The sequence below is a fragment of the Dysidea avara genome, chromosome 2, assembly GCF_963678975.1.
Source record: "Dysidea avara chromosome 2, odDysAvar1.4, whole genome shotgun sequence".
Taxonomy (NCBI): domain Eukaryota; kingdom Metazoa; phylum Porifera; class Demospongiae; order Dictyoceratida; family Dysideidae; genus Dysidea; species Dysidea avara.
The window spans coordinates 27915198-27931270 of NC_089273.1; the positions used below are offsets into that span (position 1 = coordinate 27915198).

Genomic DNA, 16073 nt, shown 5'->3' on the forward strand with positions numbered 1-16073 from the left:
ACAGCTTCAACCATAGGCGAGCTACAACACACTAAATACTTCAAACCGGCGTTTCTCGATACTTTTAAATAGGCGATATGACCGGTTTTCCCAGACTGGGTCACATATCTTATTTTCTTAATACCCATCACAGATTAGTTATGGGGCCCATTTGTCTCATGTTTTTGTCAATACTGGCCCCAACCCTACTGTGTGAACAAATAAAATAAAAAACACTTTATAGCTATTGGTGCATAATTGCATACCTGTTTTTGTGTTCCGCGCGTTATTATTGGACACTATTACGACAAAGCTAGCTACCTTCTTTGCAATCCGGCGACTAACGCAGTTTCATCACTTATTGTCACTAGTATCAATTACGAGTGACTCCGACACTGTTCTTGTAAAAAATCTGCCCTCTGATTTATCCACCCAGTATTTACCTGGTAAATGCAAATACATGAAAAAATGGCCAGGCATATAGCTATACTACGTACGATATAAATATGAAAACATCGTGACGCAAAACTCACCGATGCGTCACACACTGAGTACACTTAACCGAGACGCTGACAATAACCTTGCTTGTATCTTACAGGATTTACCAGGCGTCAGTCCACAGCAAGCCGACAAGCAAAACGAACTGCGGCAATCATCTCCCACACTTCCATATGTGGTAAAAGAATTTTTAGAGGTGCTATTCGTTGTTGACGTGAAGTCACGTGACTCGTATCAAATGGTAGGCTTGCGTGGGTAGTGCTAAAAGCTGGACTCAGTGGACACTGGATTCTGGACTCGGTTTCAAATTGTACCTCTCGGCCTAATTACTATTATTTTGTTTGGGATTCTGAGACTAGTTAGCTATATGAAATATTTTCACGGAATCCATTCAGCAGTGGATAGAATGCCTAGGCTGTCTCTTAGCGCGTACAACCATAGATATTATATACTAGCTAAGTACTATCATAGATAGTATAGTCATACCCGGGATTGGAAACGTCCAATTTTCACACTTCTATCCCAGAGCTGCCATACTGACCACAATCAGTTTTAAACTTCGTTTTAAATTTACTGTGTATGGCAGGCTCTGATTCAACGGAGAGAAGTTCGCCAAGTGACCTTAGCTACAACGTTAGCAGCTTGTGCAATATAATTCTTATTGTGTAGCTAGCTATGTAGACTATTACCATTAATATTGTTATAGGTGGGGTCTATTCTACGGAACGCCGGGAACGGAACGGAATGATGGACTAAACCTAGGAATGGAACGCTTTCTCAAATTGAAGCTTGCAACTTACCATTGCTGAAACTGCCCTTATAAGTTATCAGTGGCACCTCCAGTGGGTGATTAAACAAAAGATAAAAAGAATTAAAGGATCGATTGTGGGTTCTTGTTGGTTGTCATTAGTAACGAAGTATTAATTGTGGGATGAGCTGTATTAGTGATGTTCATCCATGGTTCATCTACGGATATATCAAGAAGGGCACTTTATGTGAGCTGTTTTTCTTATTTAGATTTTAGAACACAGTCTGGGCCTGCCTTTCAAGTCGTAAGTCAGTGTACAAATAACAAGCAGGAAGATACTGGTAACAGGAAAGAGCCAGCTGAATTAAAACTTGAAGAATTTTGTGAAGTGTATGAGGAGCAAGCATTTTGGCAGACCGCAAGGAGGATATATTCTGCAAACATCACTGAAGTGTATGCATGGAGGTATTTGTATATTAACAGCAGTGCAGTGGACTAATGCCATATTCAATAGTGAGCTGATTTTATCTGTTGCACAATTCAAGGATGTGTCTGACTGCTAGCCTTCTAAATGCCAAAACTCCCAAGATCAGCCAAATCTCAATTATAAGCCTTCTATGCATGTGAAACCATGCCCATAGCCACCAGGCAAATGTGATTTGGACCAAGATGTATGTGTGTGTGTGTGTGTAATTTCAATATATCTAGTCAGATCTGAAATGGAACACTCACATTGATTATATACTGCCTAAGAATCCTAGGATTTCTTAAGTGTAACATTTCACATGTTTCACTTCAAACAAAACAGGTTAAATTTGTTCGTATATTTTCAAGTGATTCCCAGTCCAGCTGGTCCATGAAAATACAGTGGGATCACATGTATTTATTACAGTGCAGGCTGCTCTGTGTTGGATCTACCAATGTACCGACACTGTTGTAGCATATTTAAGTGGAGGACAAATGAATACAGTAATGCTAGATTATTTATGTATACAAATTTTTCATAATGAAATTGATATCCCATTTTGATTTGTACTTCCACTTTGCAACATATTCAAGAACAAGAAGTTACCACACTTTTAATCTCCAACCACTGTCATTAATTAACCAAGATCTCACCAGTCTTTGTTTTTTCCATCTACAATTTTGCTTTGGAACAATAATTATCTAAAGGCTCTAATTCATATTAAGTATTTAAATCTGTAATTCACCTTATTGTAGTGATTTTATTGATTCATCTGTATGTTTTCTTCATTTTCCTTTGAAGTTGTACCAAGAGTTCATAATAAGGTGGAGAGTGTCTAACTTGAATGCATTCACCAAATGCCCTGCTTAAAGTAACAGCTCGGCCTTATTTCAGAACAAAGGCTTTACCTTCAGCAACACTAGTCAACATGAATCAACAGTTTTTTATCCCTGGTAAAGGTGTTGATTTGATGAAAGGTGAATTTTATGCAGGGTGTTTGTACAGACCATACTGAGAGTTAGACACTCTCCCCCATATAAATATTATGAACTCTTGGTTGTACAGTATAGGTAAACAAAGATAAATTTCTCTCCCATCTTATTCTAGGATTTCTATTGTCTAGGAAAAATTCAATTATTTGTATACAGGCTCAAAATCAAGAAAATATAAAGTGAATTAATATTATATGGTCAGTTTGCTTTTGGATATTTAATGTCTCCAACCGCAACTAAAATTTGAATAATCCATGCATCTCATCAATGGTCGTCTGAACATTCTGAAAGTGATACCTCACTCAATCAACCATATATTCTGTTTATTAGACTGAATAAAGTCATGATCACCTAGCCTTTTCATGTCACCAGTAACTTTCTAGTTAATTTCTCTGTGGATATTATGCTCTGAAACTGAAGAAATTGAGTGGTCTTCTATACTATTTATCTTGTCAAGATCAGCATAAACAACTGACATCCAATCGGCTACTGTATTGTAGTAACAAAACTTGCCTTGGTCATGTAATAAATGAATTGAAGAGACCTGCTTAATTTATCAGGTAGTAGAACAATCACTTGAATTAATATTTGTGACCGGGCCTGCGAAAATAGGGCATGTGGGCACAAACTACACCCCATCACATAACATGTCATATCTCAGTATTGGGATAGAATAGTTTCATTCTGTAACTTGTGTTGTAAAGCCAACTAAATCTTTAATAACTGCTGAAAAGTTCATGGTTACGGAGTCATGGAATACAAAGTTATGATATGTTGAACTTTGAAAAAGTACGCAATTTTTATGTGCCCACATGCCCTATTTTCGCAGGCCCGGTCACATTTTATAATTATCATATCCATTTTCCTGGAGGTTCCACTGATAAAATGCAATTTCAGCAATGATAGCAGTTAGCCAAGCTGCAAGTTTTGATTCAGGAAGCATTCCATTCTGTAAAATAGACTCCATCCAGAATTCAACTCAGTAGCTATTCAGGCTGAGATATCTGGCAATAGTCCAGTCCGCTTATATGGCTTCCCATGAAATTTAATTTTTTCTATAACTTACAAATGGTTTTAACAAATGTTCTGTACTTTTTTACTGGATATAAGCTAACACTAGTACACAGTTTAGTCCAAACCCAACTGCTAAATTTGCTTTAGAATATGAGTTACAGTTTTTCCCTTTATACTAGAACTAGTCCTACAGTTTACACACAAGAGTCTTGATACTTTTATGGTACACTATGCTAAACAGCACAAACCATTGTACGTTTTTATTTTTGTCTTTTAGCTTCTTATTCATCACATATTTATCTTTTGGGTTGACACTCCCAGAAATCCTTTTCTTTACTTCCATGTTATTCATCATCTGAACTTGCTATTTAAAAATGGCAAATACTCTTCTTTGGAAAAATTACTAAAGTAGCTTGTGTGAAAATTTCATGTCCATTGGATTAAACATGATGGAGTAGTTCTAATTTAAGTGAGAGGGTGTAGAATAGCAAGATGCGTGCGCTTGTTGCTATGGGATACCTAATTTATGGGTACTAAAATGTGTCAACATGTCACAGACTAATTAAGTGACCATAATATTTCTTTTAGTGCAAAACAGACTATGTCTTGGGAAGCCTTGTACGAACTGTACAGAGCACCCTTAATGAATCATTGATGTTCACACTATATAGCCTCCTTGAGGTATCTGAATGTTTGCTCCTCACACACTGCACAAAATTCCTTTAGATTCTGCTTAGACTGAGTTGATTCAGCTTGTCACCATACTTGTTTCCTTTGTAATGTAGCTACACATACTGATTTATGCCGATCATGGGGATTAGAAAGGCTGAGCCCCAGACTGTACATTCTAATATCAAAGTAAGCAAAAACAACTCACATACTAGTAAAAACAAGTCATGCATCAATGGCGGATCCAGGATGGGGCATTTGGGGCAAATGCCCCCCCCCCCCCCCCCCCCCCCCTTCAAGAAATTGCATACAAGATCGAGATACTCTAATAGAGCAGTCAATTATTCTAATAAAGCAGTCACAATGTTCATGAGGCAGTGTAGCTTACCTATGAAGCTATAAATGGGATTTTGTTTTACATAACAGACGTGTTATTGTTGGTAAAGGATAACTAGCTATTATTGTTGTGACCCTTTTTTTTTGGTCTTCAACTGGTTTTCAGCAAGTTTTTTTGGTCTTCAACTGTTTTTCAGAAAGGTGCCCCCCCTCTTTCCAAACTCTGGATCCGCCCCTGTGCATTAAGTTCCCTACTTGATATATACGAAGATGAACACACTGAGTCAGCTATTCCCACAATTAGTACTTCGTTACTAATGACAACCAACAAGAACCCACAATCTATCCTTAAATTCGTTTTATGTTTCTTTGGGTACGTTTGATTACCTGCTGGAAGTGCCACTGATAACTTGTACAGCAATGGTAAGCTGCGAGCTTCAATTTGAGAAAGCATTCCGTTCCGCAGTTTAGTCCATCATTCCGTTCCGTTCCGTTCCGTAGAATAGACTCCACCATTATTATTATGTGTTCACATGAGATATCCAACTACTAGAGTCCCTACAAAAACGGGCAGCTCGATGGATCTGCGGGAGTCGCTGGTGTCCATCTAACAGCTCTTGGACCATTTCTTCGAATGATTGTTGCTCCCAACTTAATCTTCCTTCTCTCCAGTCAAGATGAAGTTTCCTTTCGGTCAGTTTCCTCAATGACATATACCACCAGCAAACATCTATTACATTTAATAGTCACTGTTCATTTAATTCAATAGCATCTACCAGAAGTCACCATCTTTCACTAGTCCCTCCACAGTCCACCACTAACTGTAGGAGGTATTGTTTTCTGTCAACACAACTTTCCTCTGGAACACTGTACCATTATGCACTTGTCAATTTCATGCCCCACCCCCGGGGTGGTGGGGGAATACAGGGGATTTGACAAATCGTGGTGTCAAATTCCCCACTACTGGGGCAAAATCGGCTGTCAAATCCCCACTATGTCCCCACCCCCTAGTAGGGGATTTGACGACACCTCAAGGATAAACGCATATTTCATGCATGCGACTAATAATTAACCTGGTATACACCTGTAGCTAATAAAATTATAGTGAGTACGATTTAATCGTTTAGAAATGCAACTACCGAAAATCGGTCAGTGAATTGGAGAACTGTCAATTGCCCCAGGGGTGGGGACAAGAAGCAATGTCAAATCCCCACATGGGGTGTGGAGGGGTGGGGCATGAAATTGACAAGTGCATTACATATATCCTTGAAGACAGTAATCAAAAGTCTTTCTGGCATCACCTTATAAGGGTGTATCCATTCACTGGACTGGACTATTTTTGAAGTCGGTGTATAAAATTAGCATATTTCATAAATTCCACAAAAATATGAAACACAAGCAAGCAACTGATTTGCACATGTAGATTTTATTACACTCAGGTTTATGCTTTAGCTGTGCCCTCCTCCCCCCAATAGTAATGTTAACAGCACGTATACATATAAGCATGGCAACTGGTAAGTACTGGGGCTGCCGTTTATGGGATGTTTCCAAGATTATGTAATCCTATAGTATTTACACAATGCACATCATCTGAAATTTAACATATTTGCTTGTCATGATAACATTAACATGGATACTGTTAAGCGCCTGCATCTACTATAAAATTTAAAAGCTGAGTGCAATACTATGTACCTAAAGTAGTCATGTTTAGCATGAAACAACAAATTAAAATAACAGTAGTTTAAAATGACAAATGAGTATGACAACTAATAAAAGTTCAAACATAGTAGTGGGAGGCAACTAAAAAAAAGAATATAATGACAACCAATAGCATGTCTACAGAAATAAAGATCAGCTCATACGTATAACTCAAATACACAAGCCAAATACTGCTTGTGTTCATCGTCAAGTTTTTCTTTGATGTCTTCTGGTATTTTAATGTCATTAGAATTAAAACTAGGATGACGGAGCCAAACACATTCTGGTTTGCAATGATAATACACATTGCCATACTTCGACTGTGGTTCTCCATTTGATTGAGTAAATTGGCGCCAATCCTGATGCTTCAAACAAAAGTCTTCAGGTGGTTGTAAAGTCTTCACATACTTGTTTTTGCATCCAAAACATACAGCTATGTTGCCAGTAATGAACATTAGAACAAATGGTGCTGTTAATGTAGATGCCTGCAATGACGACATAGGTTGAGAGGGTAACAATGGTGGATACAGATGTGAAGATTGCCCATACAAATACGGAGGAGGGTATCCGTAGGGAAATGGAGGGCCAGATAATGATTGATGTCCATGTAAAGGACACTGCATGAGACATTTACTGGTGTTGGATGAGAAAGGGCAGTGTGGTATGATGTTGACTGATCAAAGCTTTGGGACTCAGTAATTGATCCCCCATGAATGTTCATCTGGACTCTTGTCACAGAAGCTTTTCTGCTTCTAGAAAAAGCTCCTCCCTTCGGAATTTTTCCACTGTAGCTCAACACCATTCTAGCTTCTGGTTTTTGGCCAGGAGCAGGAACAATAGCACCATCCAAGTTCAACAGTTGAGTAGCCTTTCCCCAAATTCCTTCTAAATACTTCAAAGGAAAACTCACATGTTTGGCTGCATCTTCACAACTAACTGAAAGCGACAAGTCGAGTGTACTTCTCACAGGAGAAATAGATGCATCATGCATGTAATCAACTACTTCAGTTTTATTAACCATTGAAATGTGCTTCTGCCTCTGTTGAATGCTCATTCCAAACTACCTCCCTTCTGGCATTTCAAGTGAAGAATACTGAGGTCTTAATTTATACTTGCCCCTTCCTATGATAGCTCGCTCCACTTCCCTCTGTTGTTCTTCCATTACTTCTTTAATTCTATCAATGAAATCTGGTAATTCATTTTTTTCGTAGTTGACTTTTCGTTTGAGTACAGCATTGGTACTCTCACTAGAGTTGGTAGTGAATGGGTCTGGAGTACAGCCTAGACCACATTCCTGTCAAACAGATGATGACATGATGTCACGTATAACAGCTTTTTTATTAGTTAGAAACCAATCCACAATTTTTTGTATATTTGCTGAGCTGGGTAAGGAGGTGCTCTGCCAGGATTCAACAATAGCATTAAATTTCTCATCATAATCACTTTATGAAAGCATCAACTAGGTAAGTGCCTCCAATTTTCTTTCCAACTACATCATCCTGTATTTGTTGAGAAAGATCTCCTGGTATGTTGTACTCAAAACATTTTTCTTTGATGTTGCACTTAACATGTATAAAACAAGTTAAATGATGAGAAAATGCAAATTCATGACAGAAAGCATCAATTAATGCTTGCTCTCCATCTGTTCCAAATGCCTGAACACCTTGAAGTTGGCGTGACAGGCCAATTAGTGTCAAAGCAAAAAATACATATGTACCAAAATTTTTCCTGTAATGTATAAGAACAGGCCCCAGGAATGCTGGGAAATTTCCATTTCTTCTTGTTTCTAGCAACAGGTGCCTGTATGGTGTCACATCAAACTCACCCAAGAAGAATGTCGGATCAACTGTAAGAATTCCAAATTCAATATTCGATGTGCAAAATCTGACCATATCTGTAACCTATATGTCATCTGCTATCACTATAGCTGGGTCAGTTGCTCTTATGCTTCGAATGAACTTTGAAGTAGGATCTTCAGCATGTGCACGCTGCATGACCACAAATAGGTAATCCGACTAAACAGAGCTCCCTATAGTTTTTTGCTTCGATCTTTCCTTTGCAGCAATAGTAGAGACCTGTTTTTCACTACAAGGAAGTTGACCTGGTGCAGTAGCATGAAGAATCCCACCAGCCTTAGCACATGCAGCTTCAATTGTTGATTTAGGCCCTTGTTACAAACACTCTGTCTTGATGGTGTCTACAGTACTGGGCCAAGTAGCAAAAAATGGCTTCTTGTCTTTAGATGAATTACCATGGCAAGCAAGCTTTGGAATAAATCCAACTGGTAAGCGGTATACAAGTAAGCACAAGTGATGGGGACGATTTGTAGTATCTGAAATTTTAAAATATATACACAATATTAGATATAATAAAATTTAATAAACACATGTACAAGAATAAAAATCACATCAGGTATGGAGTTTAGAGCAATTATAAGCTTGACAGTAATTCACACAGTACAGTGGTACTGTATATTAGATCATGGACGCTTGCACTTCTCACAAAATATGACTGACCAGAAACCAACCTCACAATGCACCTTGCAGGGCTCAATCCAGAATATTAAGCTTGAGGGAGGCAATGTAAGCCACTTTGGATTCTAGGGGGGTCTTGGGGCATGCTCTCCTAGGAAATTTTTGAAAATCTAGGTGTTAATATACTCAATTTTGGTGAAATTTTATTGTGATGCCATTGAAACCTTTCCATTTCTTAAAGCTTTAGGTATAAACCTGGGGGGGGGGGGGATAGCTAACCCCCCTCCCCCTAGATTAACCCCTGCCTTGGCAGTATTGGGTATAATCAAGCTCAACAATGCATTCAATGCAACCCAAAATGCTTCCAATAGATTACTATAAATCGGCTGCTGCAAAACCTTTAATGTTCCTTTCTGTTCAGTCTACTGGCTAAATAACTAACTGCATGCCTGCCTAATGCTTTTAGACAAGTGTAACTCAATAAAAGCTAAGGCTACGGCTTCATACTTTTTTCAGTCAAGATATTCAGAGGTGTTAATCCGCAACATTGCATAAATGCCTTGTGGTTTTCTGCATTGACTGATGTTATAATGGGAATTGCTCATGCTTTCGATTATTGCAGAGGCGCTTCTCCTACATTCAAGTTCCCGACATTTTATGACCATTAACAGTTTTTAGTGTACATATAGTATAATATTCAAACATATTAATGTGCTCCTGAAACACTATCCACACAAAAACAGCCAAGCTGTGAAACAAGTTGATGCTGCGCTACTTCTCAAAAATCAGGCGCCCATGCAGATAACTAACTCATCTGGAATGAATTGACCAACTATGTATTACCTTTTTTGTTAACATTGATATAGCGTTTCAACTATTTTATTATTTTAGCCATTAGGCTTTTGGTTTTACAATAACACATAATTTATTGCACTTTTGGATTTTGTAACTCATAAAATTTTTGTAATTCTTCAATTGCATTGCATGCACTGCTTAGCACTTATTAAACAAACCGCTTTTAACAACATATTACACACAGAAGTATCTTCTAAACTGTTTTACAGTTTGACTACAACACACAAATTTATTCTCTCTACAAAACATCAAAGCTGCTCTTCATTTTTGTTCGCATATGCAAGTGTCAGACTCCCCTTCAACTTGGAAGGTACAAGCTATTCCTAGTAGTCTAGAAGGCCTGCACTCTTGTTTTTCAGTTGCTAAATGTCTATAAAACTCAAAAGGGAAGGTAATTCGCTAAGTCTGAGAAGAGTCGCCACACCCATAGTTCAAACTGCCATAAAGAAACCACCTCAGAGCAAAGTCTGGGTGTGGAAGTTTAATACAGACCTAAGTTAGCTTTCAATTCTTATATCATCCTGACTATTTTTACCAAGTGTCATGCTCATGTGTGGGTGCATACAGACAAACAATTATTGGTAGGTAGGTAGGTAGGTACACACACACTTCTATGAAATAAACCAGGTGCACACCCACAGCTGACCTTTGGCAAGCTGTGGGCATGCACCTAGTTTAGAAATAGTGTGGCTTTCAATAGCTGAGGTGCAAAATCAAAGGTGGCGACAATGAAATGGCTGCAATGATGTTAATGCTAATAATCTTAAGTCAGCAGGTACATGGGATACAGATACTTGCTTTGGTCTTTAACCCTTAAATCAGCACAAGAAATTTTAAGGAAATGCGTGTATATAAGCGATACCGTAGACTCTGGTTATTAGGCGCATGCACTTATATAATTTTTGGAGGAATCATTTGTGCAATTTACTATGCTTGTTAAGCGCATGCACTTATAAATGACGGTAAGGAATTTCTGCTAGGAGGGAATTAGTTGTACCCACTATAGTTTTCAAGCGATTTGAACACCAGTTGATAGTTTGCTTCAGTCGTGGAAATGGAAATCCTTAGAAGCCAGTTAGCAGCTACAACTATCATTATTACAGACGGCAGTATCTGCTAGACACGGGCCTGGTGAGGCATCGAGTGTGCTGTGGCATGTCTGATTCATCTGACAACAATTCTACGTAGTACAAGGTGGCAGAGGCGATTTCAACCATATGTGCTGAACAAACAGGTGTCTAGCACAAGTCTACCATATGCGCTTAACAGACAATACGCGCTTAATAACCATGTGTGCCTAATACCCGGAGTCCACGGTATTATGCATAGGTGGAGTTATACCTTTATTCACTAGCTATTTAAATGAATACTGCAACTACAGAAGCTTTCTTTGTTATGGAGGGTTGAGATTTAATTTCAATCATGGGTTTAATCACGTGCATCATACATGGCCTGATACTGAACAATCAAAGGCAAAGTGAACAGAGTTTGTCACCAGTTGAAAGGAGCTACAGTATCATCGCTTACAACAGGGGCCTCCAGGGGGGTTTCTGAGGTTTCTGCAAACCAGTCACATTCAGATCGAGATACTCTAATTGAGTAGTCAATTACCCTAATAAAGCAGTCACAGTATAAGCAAGCTATGTAGCTATTAATAGGGACTTTTATGCACTTTATCAGTGATATTAATACATAGTTAGTGGAGGGCCAGCAGCAGCCAGTCACGGTTTTGTTTTGGTCTTCACCAAAAGTCTAGCTATCAGAAACCAGTCACCAAAAATCCTGGAGCCACCCATGTACAAGTAGAATGACTTCAATTGCACAGCTGTAGGAGGTACACTTCAAAGTTACAACCTTTTGCTTAAGGCACACATTTTAAAGTTAGCTCCAGTTTTCTGGACTGCGAAGTTTAAGGGTAAACTATTATTTACTTCAAAGGTAAGGAGGAAGAATTCCTAAGACATGAAAAATCAACATGTATGGGGTGTAGTGACCTACCAGATAAAAAACAAACTAGTCTCTTGAATTCTGAATTTGATGGATGGGTACAGTGTAATCTTCGTAGATACATTACATGAATGGCTGTTGCTCCAGCTTCACACTTTTGAATATCAATGTACCCATCGTCTTTCTGTGTAACAAGAAAACACTGTGGGTGTGACCCTGAATATTGCCATATGCCAAATTCATCTTTCTTGATGTCTTCTTGATCCTTAAGACAACGTACATCCACTACAAAGGTAGAGCTCTTGTTAATGTTTGTAGGTTTAAGCTTGCAAATTTCTTCTGGCATTGCTGTTAGTAGAATTGTAATTATTCTGTTAGCACTATACTTCTCTGGAGGGAATTCATACACTGGTTGAACCATCTTGTCTCCATGGCTTTGATCAAACTTCAACTTCTTCCGCACTGTACATGTATCATGTGCTGCATGCAAGCAGCAGTGTAAGTATACATTTATGAATGTAAATGCCAGTACACACAGCTGATTCCAGTGGAGTCCTCATTAAAAATCCTTACCATGTCACTGAAAGCAAATCAAAGCATTTAACACATATACAGAATGCACACATTAGTATGTATGTACTTATATGCTACACAATAGTAAACAATTAATGCTGACGAACCTATATTTAGTTTGAGACAACACTTTCATTGGTGAACCATCAACTATTGTGAGCTCATCATTAGACTCACTGCTACTGTCAGATTCTGTTTCTTACAAGGCAATTGGATTCTCTTTTGAGTTTCCCTATAGATACAAAAGGTATGTACATTATAATTATAACATATAGTTTATATAATATTGTGGAGCTTTTGTCAAACCGAATTTTGCTTAGCTATGAAATCTATCAAGAAGAGTTGGAGGTGTTGTCACCACTTTTTGTTCCTGCTTGCCACGCTGCTGTATTTAATACATAATTTATAACCTCTCTGCTAACATACTGAGCTAAGAGCACAGAGCCTTCTTGGAATTCAACAGCTGTCATTCAATTTGTGTAAATCTGTGCTTAATTTACCATGTTTCCAATTGTACAATGATATAGGAGTGTCCTTACAATCTAGAGTGTAGCTACACCTCTAGTCTCTTAGACAGATCAAAACTTTGTGATGTGTAGCTAGTTATTTCAAGAAGGTGTGAACAGTTAAGTGTCAACAACCACCAGCCAACTGGGTGGAGCCAGCATAATACCAGGAGTCAGCAAAGCGTCCGGTAAAAATTAAATACACAAATTTCTAAACTGACACAATAAGGAGGTTGGAATAGTGATAACAACTCATGTAAGTACAAACCAACTATCTACAATGGGATGGCGTGGAAGAAGGCCAATTGCTGCATTTGCCCGTATTGTATGATAACTGTACTAGGTAGGCTTGGCTTCAATAGATTAGAGCGTGACTTATCGCAGCTAGCTAGGGGCTATACGTATATAGCTATAGACGGTATGCGGCATGCACCAAACAGAACATTTACTGAGACATTTACCTACTAGTGACTCCATCCTCTAACGTTTTCTTTTCCACAGCCGCGGGCTAACACTCCTGCTTCGCACACAGGCTCCACACCGTCCTTAACAACTGATAAGCTCCTGCTTTCCACAACACACTGATTACAATAAACTGAGCGTCGCGTGATCATGAGCAGGATACCATAATTATAAAATCGTATCTCGGATCGTATACTATCGTGAACTGCTTGTTTAATATTTGAGTCCAGTAGTCCAGTCCAGTGTTCCAGTCCAGTAATCCAGTCCATTGTTCCAGTCCAGTCAAGTGAATGGATACACCCCTCTAGTCCTCTACAAAGCACAAAGAAAAGGTTTTAAGTCACCAGTGATTGCATGGGGTAAAGGTTGGATGATAAAATCATCACATTACATTAATCATAGCTATTTCGCCAAACACCTCAACCATTTGCTATAATTTGGTGAGCAATATGAGTATTCCGGGAATTTGTTCTCAGCTACAAACAATTGCAAAAAACATCATCGCTCCCTTGTTGTCAAGGCATGGATCAGCAGTCACATATAGTTACATAATAAACATTGCTAATTGAATTATCCAGAAGTACGATACTTGTACTTCACAAAATTTGCTCAAAGATTCCACGCTTAATACTTTCAGTTACAGCCAGTCAATTGTGATATTCCAAAGAAGCAGGGGCGGTGGAGCAGGCCAAAGAGTGAGGGGGCCAGGCCAGCTGTAAGTTGAAGACCAAAAAAAAAAAAAAAAGGTCACAGCCTGCTGACAATAGCTGCTCTCCACCAATTATATATCTCCTTTATCTATAACTACACATACGTAGCTAAGTAACTTGCTACACTACTTCTCTGAATACTGTGACTGCTCTATTAGAGTATCCAGATCCTGACTGTTCTATTAGAGTATCTCGATCTTTTCTTGCAAACAGTGTCCCCCTGGTCCCCCCGTCTCCACCGCCTATGCAAAGAAGTGTACAAGTCTATTCACATGCACCTTTACAAACTCTTTTGTTGTACAGAAAGGGCAGAGGAAGTAGTTGATATGAGGGGAGGCTGGGTTGACCCAGACTTATTTCTGGTTTGGTAAGGTGAGACCAAAAAAAAAAAAGGTCGCAACCAACTCACAATAACTTTCCACCTCATCAGCTATGCATTTATAGCTAATAAACTACATTAAAATCCTTACATAGCTCGCTACATACTCATTGCTTTATTAGAGCGACTGCTTTATTAGAGTATCTCAGTCTTTATCACAGTTTTCAGCACCACTCCAAGAAGGATAATTTCGATGTGATATCATTCTGAGGGGGGGCTTCAGCCCCCTAGCCCCCCCTTTCCGCCGCCTATGTTGTACAGTAAACATGCATGTGTATATTGATTTCAGTGATGATGGTGAAAGAGATCTATCAGGAATAGGCACAGATAATTGAGTATTTGTTAAAGGCTTGTATTGTACTAACATTATTAAAGCCAGTGCTTTGTATGTCCCCATGCAGAGACACTAATACTGTAAATGTCTTTAATTTGCACATGTATACATTACACAACAACTTGCCTTCATAATCAGATCTGCAACCCTTGGTTATCATTAGGGCTGCACCGATTCCACTTTTTACTGATACTTCAAATGCCAAGTATTCAGCTGGGAAGTATCTGCAAGTTCAAGTACTGATACTAGAGCTGAGCGATACTGCCATTTTAGTATCACGATTGATACTAAAGCCACTATTCACAATACTGAATAGTTCACGATACTTACAAATATATCAGTCATAGCTGGTGCTACATAGTGTATTCCTCAGTATATATTCCTGCAGGAAGTCTTTAAAAGTAGCATTAAACTAGCCACTTGTTTACAGTAACAGTTATTGTAACACATGCTTTGAAGTTATGTTATGGTGTTCACACCTCTCTGCAGGGGTAACCAGGTTATGACTTATAAGGATTCTTGAGCCTAGTACAGCATAAAAAATTGATTTTTAATGACAATAATGTTCAGGCATGGTATCACGATAGTTAATAACAAAATATCGTGATATCGATACTTTCAAAATATCGCAATATATCACTAAAACGGTAGTATCGCTCAGCCCTAACCGATACCAAGTACCTTAAAGTAGCTACTTCATAGTGCACACATTTATTATATATTGCATTTCATGGTATTCTTGTACATGTTTTCAGTATGGTTCATGTTTATAATGAAGTAGCCAATCAAGATTCACAAAGAAAGAAGTCACTGAAATGCAAACCAGTGGATATTCCAGTATTCTTCTAGAGAAGTGTAGGTATATCATAACAGTGCTTACAAAACACAAAATATTCTAATATTGAAACAGCCACTTGATTCTAACTGATTGCTCTATTAGAGTTATTAACTGTTCTATTGGAGTATATCGAATTATATATATATATATATATATAATACATATATTGATTACAGAAAAGGTTTCTTTGTAACTGAATACTCTACAAGGTGACTTCTTCTAGATGCTCTCTGTACAGGGTGAATTGTTTGTAGCTCAATTCTGTACAGGTGATTTGTTTGCAGCTGAGTTCTTTACAGAATGGTTTCTTTGTAGTTGAACTCTCTACAAGGTAACTTCTTCTAACTGATCTTCTACAGGGCAATTTGTTTGTGGCTGAATTTTCTACAGGGTGATTTCTTTGCAGCTGAACTCTCTACATGGTGGTTTCTTTGTAGCTGAACTCTCTACAAGGTAATTTCTTCTATAGCTGATCTCTCTACGGGGAGATTTGTTTGTAGCTGAACTATCTACTGGGTAACTTCTTCTAGCTGATCTCTCTACAGGGTGATTTGTTCGTAGCTGAATTCTGTACAAGGTAATTTCTTCTAGGTGA

At 38.4% G+C, this 16073-nt stretch overlaps 1 protein-coding gene and 1 long non-coding RNA gene across 4 annotated transcripts in view; both read right to left on the bottom strand.

The window, feature by feature from the left end:
• LOC136244096 (uncharacterized) overlaps positions 1-649 on the bottom strand; it is a 64500-nt gene extending 63851 nt beyond the window's left edge. For 2 of the 3 annotated variants that reach the window (XM_066035627.1, XM_066035616.1), the window contains exons 1-2: positions 513-649; positions 246-422 (exon numbers count right to left, since the gene is read on the bottom strand). The gene's annotated coding sequence lies outside the window, so the exon portion shown is untranslated. The remainder of the gene's footprint in view (positions 1-245; positions 423-512) is intronic. The other variant, XM_066035621.1, reaches the window with a different exon arrangement.
• Positions 650-11728: 11079 nt separating this feature from the next.
• Positions 11729-12483, bottom strand: LOC136244115 (uncharacterized). Its single transcript, XR_010695052.1, has 3 exons — positions 12427-12483; positions 12213-12256; positions 11729-12156 (listed from the first exon to the last, which is right to left on the bottom strand). It is a non-coding gene; the product is annotated as an uncharacterized lncRNA (long non-coding RNA).
• Positions 12484-16073: the final 3590 nt, after the last annotated feature.